Raw genomic sequence first — 8,457 nt, forward strand, 5'->3', positions numbered from 1 at the left:
TAAATGGTCAGATCTTTATGACATCCTCAAGTCCACCTTAACCCTGGACAAATGGAGCCACATTTGGCAATCTGACCAGAAACATGCAGACTGCCTTTATGGTGAAAATAGAAACCTTAGCCCAGTTGCAGGTCTAGCACTCCCCACCAACCAGCTGGAAGGACATACCAACCCAGGGACCTCGGAATTCAGAATAAGAACCTCATGATAGTCTGCTTACTTGAAGGGATGCTCAAGAACACCCATTCCCAGGTAAATTAAGAAAAAATCTGGGAAACTACCCAAAACCCTGAAGAAAATCCTTCCCTCTTTTTGGCAAGACTAACTGAAGCTACAACAAAACACGCTCATCTGGACCTCAGTACACCAGTAGACACCCTCTTCTTACATGTACAATTTATCAGCTAATCTGCCCCCAACATCTGAAGAAACCTTCAGAAGCTTCAACAAGGCTCAGATACACCACAATAGGAACTCCTCCATGTAGCCTTCCAGGTGTTTAACAGGGATGATGAGGTAAGGAGGGAAAGAGAGAAAAACCTCATTACCCATGGCCCTACAGGGTCTTCAACATGGTCACACACCCTGGTCTCCCATCTCCCCAGAACAAAATCTGCCGACCCACCTGGGCCCTGTTTCTGCTGGGGCACCCAGGGGCACTGGGAAAAAGCTTGCTCAAACCCTAAACCTCCCTCCAAGCCACGCTCCAGCTGCATACAATCAGGACATTGGAAATTGGAGTGATCTCAGGGGTGGACACACCATCCCTTAGGTCTCCCACTTACAGAACCAAAATCCCTTTCCACAGTTACTGGATTGAGGGGGCCTGAACTCCACTGCCCTTGCCTCTGAGTGTGACAATCCCAGGGAGCCCAGGGTAGTAGGGAAGGCAATTGGCCATATCATTTCCTTTATTGTCAACACTGGGACATCTTTCTCTCTCTCCTAAATACATGGTAGGTGCCCAAAATTAAAAGAATCCAACCCATGGTAGGAATATCAGGAACTATTACCTATATTACCTAACCCCACAAAACCCCTTCCCTCCTTTGCTCCTTTGGGGACCTCACATTCATTCACTCATTCATTATCATCTCCACCTGTCCAGTCCCCATTTTAGGAAGAAATAACCTCCATAAGTCTGAGCTTCCCTCCAAGTCCCACCCCTATCTGAAACTGCCATATTTTCACTCCAAACAGCAGAAACAGGACAGTAATCTTGGACCAACTCTCCACTCCCCAGACCTCTAGACCCCATAAGCCCCCCAACCGATATGACCCCCACATCAACTCTGCCATTTGGGACACAGGCCATCCTCAAAGTCCTTCTCATCATAAGCTCCAAATTATCAATTCCATCATCACAGTACCACAATACCCTCTCTCTCCTTCTATCCTTCAGGCCTCCAGCCTCTAATCTCCTGCATTTTCATGCCTCACCTTCTGACCCCCATCCATTCCCCCCACAATGTGCCCTTTTTGAGAATAACATCCACAATGCTCTATCTGAGGTCCTGTCCAAACCTACATATTTCTCACCTATCATGATTCACTGTGTGTGTCCCATCCTTTTTCCTGGAATCAACCCCAGCAGGAAATCTAGCTTCTCCAACTGTACTATGACCCTATACCTCTCCACCCCCACATCCTACATCCCATTCCCATTAGAGATCAACGGAATTTCTGGAAACTCATACCTCCAGATCATGTACCCCCCCACCTTCCACCATAGTTGATGAAACTACCAAACCCAGAAGCTATTACTGTCAAGGCAGAGGACATCATCCCAATATGCCAGACTTAAAGAACACTCATAGCCAAACTCAAATTCTTGCCCCCACCACAGATTCCCCCAGACTTGTAGGAGATTTCTGATCATGAAAACCTTTGTTACTCTGTTGACCTTGACATCTTAATGCTGCAACAAGAAACCCCCTCTCCAAAAATTACAGCCCTAACAAAATTTCAACCCCTAACAAAATTTCAACCCCTTACTACCATGGCCCTCAGACACTCCATCTCCTTCTGTCACACCAGGGAAAACATGAATCACCAAGCAGCAGGTAAATTCTTCCAACTTTCTAGCATTAAACTGCTCCCAGCCTATACATCTGGATTCTTCTGGGTGTGTGGTTCAAGTGCCTCTTTCTGTGTCTCCCCACCAAGTGGACATGAACCTGCACCCTAGCCTTTCTATCACCCCAAATAAACCTAATTCCCCACAACATCCCTATTCCCACAAACCTGGTCCAGAACACACCCCCAAAATCAAAATAGCCATATAGTTAATCCCCCTACCAGCCATGACTTGTGTCTTCTCTGGGGTAAGTATGGAAACAGCAGAACTTGGTGTGTCATTATGCTGCTTTACCAACCTTTCACAACAACTGGCTTCAGCCCTCCTATCTTAAAACAGTTTAGAGCTCTACAGGAATAAGTAGATTCCCTAGCTGCCATAGCCTTACAAAACAGGTGTGGGCTCAACCTCTTAACAGTTGCTCATGGAGGCAACTGTGCATTACTTCAAGAGCAGTGCTGTTTTTATACTAATCAATCCACTTAGTCTGAGATGCAGCCCAATGACTTAGAGACTTAGCTACTAAAATCAAGGATCAAATCTTGCCTAGCTCTTTATGGGCCCTAGGTAATCTCCTTTCTTATTTCATACCCCTTATTACTCCCCTCATATGTTTTATATTAATTTATATTAATTTATATTAATTTTCTTTCCTTCCCTGCTTTGTTAATCTCTTACAAAAGTTTTTTCCAGATGAATCACTGTCATCTCCTGAGCCACATGCAAGATCATATGAAATCAATGTTCCTCCTCCTGGCTTGCCAAAGACCTCAACCCATTATGCCCCTGCCCCCCGGTCAGCAGGAAGCGGCCGGATACGACAATATTGCCTTGTTCCCTTCTTATACTCCTCCAGAGTCTGGAATGATGGAACTAACAAACTGACCTAACCTGCAATGGCTGATCTTCACCCACCCTGGCAAACTGGACAGTTCCACTTGCCTGTTCCTAACAATCTCTAAAGCATACCAAATGGTTAACCACAGATGTGTAACCACAAAAGTCATTGTTCTTTTGCTTTTTGTTTTATTTTTCTTAATCTCAATGAACACTTCTCTATAAATATGCCAGTCTCCCTCCCCTTAGCACAGATCTTGGTTCAGTCAGCTTGACTGCTCCTCAGGCCATCCTTATCAAACTCTCTAATAAAGCTTGCCTTGATCTATTGATGGCTGTCCATTCCTTCTTTTCATGCATTCTCCTCCTCCACTCTCCTTCACTTTCTTTCCAATGAGGGGAAGAAAAATATTGAATTATTTTCTTAACCTTATTTTGCTAGCTATATAATCTAAAAGCCATTGCCAATTGTTATTTGTCTCATAAACTCTTAATGGAAGTCTCTTTGGTTAATAGTCTTTATCTCTTGTTTCCAAAAATATCTTTAAAAATGTCCACATACTTTAAGGAATCATGCTTTGTTTTATTTAATCATTTGGGGAAAGGGTGATTGCTGAGTAAAGCCAGGGAATAATTGGATGTAATGTATGTTTGTGAAGGGGTCTTTCAAATGAAAGGAGAACAGAAATTGTATCTTAGCTGCAGCATATACTGGCTGTGAGAGTTGCTATGAGGGTGAGGGAGAAATTAAACAATATGTACAAAATTTCATTCCTGCAGCATGGACTAAATAACTTGCAGCTTTGTTATTTTTCTCCTATTCTATAAAATTTGCTACGTTTCAATGTTGAGTGCCATATAGCTGAAGTTTTTTTATATCTATTAATATAGTATTTTTGAAGCATTTGTAAATTAATTTCTAAAAGTTTACCTATCATTATTAAATCTTGAAGAATTGCAGACTTTCTTTTATGAGTTCTGAGTTCTCTTAATGTGTGTTAATGTTTACTTGGTCATACCTCACTGAATTTCTTTTGGTCTCCAATGTGTGTATATGTATGTGTGTGTTTAAGTGTGTGTGCGTAAATATTTGTAAAAATTATACTATTTGGGTACATGAAAAGGTAGATCATCATTAAACCCAACTTTGTAGCTGCTAGTTATTTTAGTTATTATGTGAATCACTGTATTTATACCAGATAGAATGTTGCTGTGCATATTACTAACCACATAAAATTTATACTACAGTTAAGTTAAGAGACTGAGTACTTGGCTCCAGGCTCTGATTACATATATTTTTAGTGACTTAGTTATCTTACTAATTTTGAAGGCAAATATCTGTTCATTTTAAAAATAAAGAAATTTGGTGATAATTCAGTTAGGTGAGTATCCTATATTTATAAACAAAATATAAGAGAAATATACTATATAGTTATTGATTTGTACATTTTATTAGTCTACCTATTCTTCATTTTCTTCATGGTCATTCAGATATATTGCTGTCTTAAAGAGAAATAAACAGTAGATAGAAAACCTAACATCACACACAACTTTCAACCATGTAGCTGTGACATGCACACACGCTTTCAGATTCCAAATTTTAGTCTGTTTATCATTACCATTGTGAACTGAAGTATATCACTGGACTACTGGAAATAATTATATCAGAGAAGAAGAAAGAATCAGTGAAATTGAAGATGAAACACTTGAAATAAATCAGACTGAGAAGCAGATTAAAATAAAAAAAAGCATAAGACAGCTGTGGGACTCCATCAAGCATGCCAATATACTCATTAGGGTAGCCCTAGAAGGAGAAGAAAGAGAGAATGGGGCAGGAGCAATAATAAAAAAACAAAACAATGGCATAGAACTTCCCAAAATTACCAAATGGCATGTATATGCACAACCAAGAAACTCAGAAAATACTTAACAGGATAAACTATGAAGAAAAATACACTGTCATATACTGATTACCCATCAAATGTGAATGACAAAGAGAAAGCTTTGAAAGTTGCAAGAAACAAACAACAAGTTTTGTAAAAGGAAGTCCCAATTAGACTGAATCCTGAGTTCTCATCAGAAGCCATGGAGAGAAGAAGGGAATGGGCTTAAATAATTAGAATTTTGAAGGAAACAATTTCCAGCCAAGAATTCTATTTCCAGCAAGGTTCTTCTTCAAAAATGATAGGAAGGAGGTTCAGATCCTGAACCACACACCCCCCCAAAAATGATGGAAAAATTAATACAGTCACAGATAAGTAAAAGCTGAGATAAACTCAACCAATCCTATGAACAATGGTAAAGGGAATAACTGAGACTGACAGGAAAGAGTACTAGACAGCAGTTTGAAGTGACATAAAGAAATATAGACCTGATATAAAGATAATCAATGGGTAATTAAAAATGCCAGTATTATTCTATTCTATGGTTACTTCCTGCTTCTTACATGTGTTTAAATGCAAATTCATAAAAAGATAATAATCAATCCAGGTTTTTTGGATATACACTGTATAAAGATATCAGTGCATTCACTTATACAAAGATATAAAATGATATGGGCATTGGAGATATAGGAAAATTATACATGCAAGCTGTTGAAGATGACATGGTATCAAATCAAATATGATTGCTAAATATTTACTATATTAAATTGTAACCCTGTAGTTACTACAAGAATAATAGATGAAAAATATATCAAGAAAGTATTGAGAAGACTCTCAATATGGTACAACATACAAATAAGTTAACAAATAGGATTTAATAAAAGTGAGAGACAAAAATGGTATAAGACTTGCAAAGACTCAGTAGCACAATTGTGGAAGAAAGTCTTGCATTATCACCAGTGACTTTAAATGTAAACAGATTAAAATCCCCAGTTATAAGGCAGAGAGATTGGGTGAATGGATTAAATGGTATAATCCAACCAGATGCTGTCTATAAAGGATGAACTTTAAAATAAAATAAATAAATACAAAGGAAAAAAAAAGAAAAAAAAAATCAGAGATGCATGTAGTTTGAGGATGAAAAGGTGGAAAAATTTATACCATAAAAGAGTAACCAACACAGACCTGGAATGGTTATACTAATATTAGATAAAATAGATTCAATGGAAAAACTGTTATACAAGATAAGGATGGGCTGTGGTCACAGCCTGGAGTCTGTGGACATGGGCAGTTGGGGTGGCAGGGGCAGCCTTGTCTTCTCTCAGTCTATGGCCTTGTTCAGAAGGCCTTTGAGGGGCTGCTCCTAAGTGGCAGCTTGGACTTCTTGCAGCACTTGGGCCTTCCTTGGTGGGTCATCTCACCAGAAGTGGACAGAGCCCATCCGGCCCCATGACTGGGTCCTGAGTCACCCAGAGCAGCCTGAGAGGGAGTGTGGATGTATTTCAGTTCACTACCAAAAGAAACACAAGTGAGAGGACGATGAGGATGATTCTCTGGTTAGAAAGAAAAGGTTGACAGAAGCAGGGTTTTGCCCTGGTCCTGATGACTGAATTCTTTACACCCATGAAGATACAGAAGGTCGTGGAGTAAATCCATGCATCAGGGGATTTTCGGCATCTGGCATTTTAGCTGCCATTTGTGAATAAATGGCTCAGACACAGGAGAACTGCAGTGTGAGTTTTCCCTGAGGAGCCTTCAGGAGATTGAGGACAGGGAAACTGATGAGGATGAAGTTGAAGCAAACAGATATATTGATCATCTCCCCAGTCTTGTCTTTTCTGATAGCATGAAAACAGACTGAACAGCGAGTTTGCTAAAGTTTTCACAAAGATAATGATTGAGTCTGTGAGCCATCCTTCCATGGAGCCTGTGCTCTAGAAACCTCCCTAAACTCCTTTGTGATAAGCCAAAGCCACCATCTAATGCTAAGAATTATACAGGAAAATTCCAAACAAAGCATGCACCTGCTGGCAATGCCTTCCCTCAGGGAACTGAACTGTTCTTGGAACCTCAGCAAGTGGAGATGCTTTACAGTAGCTTGGAGAGAGCTACTTGCACAGGAGAAGAGATGGAACTCTAGAAACCACTTTTTACCCATAAGTTGTCAAGTTTTGGAACACTCCTGTGTTCAGCTGTCAGCCTACTGGCATCATATAAGGATTTAAAATTTTATGAATATGGTATCATATCCCCACCTGCGATTTGGGGTTGAACTGTTCATTTTGGGTAGCCTTTTACTGTATTCAATTTTTTGCCATGAAAGCTTGTGTCAAGGGAAAAGGAGTCTTATAGGGGTTTATTAATGTAATCTTAGTTTACAGCCTCTGAAAATGTAGGTGAAATAGTTCTATGAGTAACAGTGACTTAAATCATCAGTAACATTGTCTAAGCCATTCAGGCACTTGGAGAATATTCTCCTTTAGATGTAAAAGATACATTGAGAAAGAAGGATGCTTCTGTCCCAACTGTACCCTGGCACTTCAGTTACAGCTTAGTGTATAGATGGCTGGGAGCTCTGTCTACGGTGGTGAGTATATATGGTTGGTAAAAAGGAAGGAAGGGAACAGTAGTTCAAGCTTATTGTTAAGTAATTAACAGAGGCCCTCAAACTTCTGAATTAGTTGTCAATTCAACATTGTTCTATTGAATGAATATGCCTGAAATAAAGGGTTTCCATTCAAGGCTTATTTCCCGGGTGCTACTGTTGCCACTTGGTTTACCTTGCATAGTGATAAGCCCAGTTACTCACCAATGTACATACTTAATTAACTGTGAGTGAAAGTTTAAAAGTTTGAGGTAACTCGTGTGCAAAATGGCTTTGGGAGCAGCATCCCTTCATTTAATGTTAAATCCTGAGAAAGTGCTATGTCAGCTAAACCCAAATAAAAAAATTTCTGGTAGTTTTAAAAAAAACTTTGTACTTGTATTAACTAGTTTTCTCTTTTTTCAAATTAATTTAGAAAACAATTCAGAGAACATATGGGTAAATGACATTGAAATACTCTGAAAAATCAGTTTTCCTGGTGCTTAAACTATTGTACAGTAAGCCTAAAAGTGTAGAGAAATAGCTTCCTCCTGGCAGGGAGTTTGAATCTGGTTAAACTATCTAAACAGGCTCAAGATGTCCCTTGAAAATAACTCAGATACAAATTTACTTTTTTTCATGAAGAGCTCTTCCTTGTAGCAAGGATTCATAGTGCAACATACAATAACAATTCATTTATTGCTTCTACCCACTTTGAAAAAAAGATCTTTATTTAAAAAAAATCTTTATTTACAAATCTTCACACATGTACATTCTATGCATGGTATAAAATGAATAGTTCACAATATCATCGCATAATTTTGTATTCTTCACCACAATAATTTTTTAGAACATTTGCATCACTCCAGAAAAACAAATATAGAGAAAAATTAAAAACTCATACATCCCATACCCCTTACCCCTCCTTCTCTTGACCACTAGTATTTCCATCTACCCTAATTATTTTACCCCTTATCCTCCTTATTATTTATTTTTTTATCCATAGTTTTTTTTACTTGTCTGTCCATAGCCTGGATAAAAGAATTATCAGACACAAAGTTTCCACAATCACATAA

General features: G+C 39.0%; 1 pseudogene; it reads left to right on the forward strand.

Annotated features, from left to right (window-relative positions):
• The first annotated feature begins 511 nt into the window (after positions 1-511).
• Positions 512-6,937, forward strand: LOC143649323 (coiled-coil domain-containing protein 117 pseudogene; annotated as a pseudogene).
• The last annotated feature ends 1,520 nt before the right edge of the window (positions 6,938-8,457 follow it).

Source organism: Tamandua tetradactyla, chromosome 11 (assembly GCF_023851605.1).
Source record: "Tamandua tetradactyla isolate mTamTet1 chromosome 11, mTamTet1.pri, whole genome shotgun sequence".
Classification (NCBI taxonomy): Eukaryota; Metazoa; Chordata; class Mammalia; order Pilosa; family Myrmecophagidae; genus Tamandua; species Tamandua tetradactyla.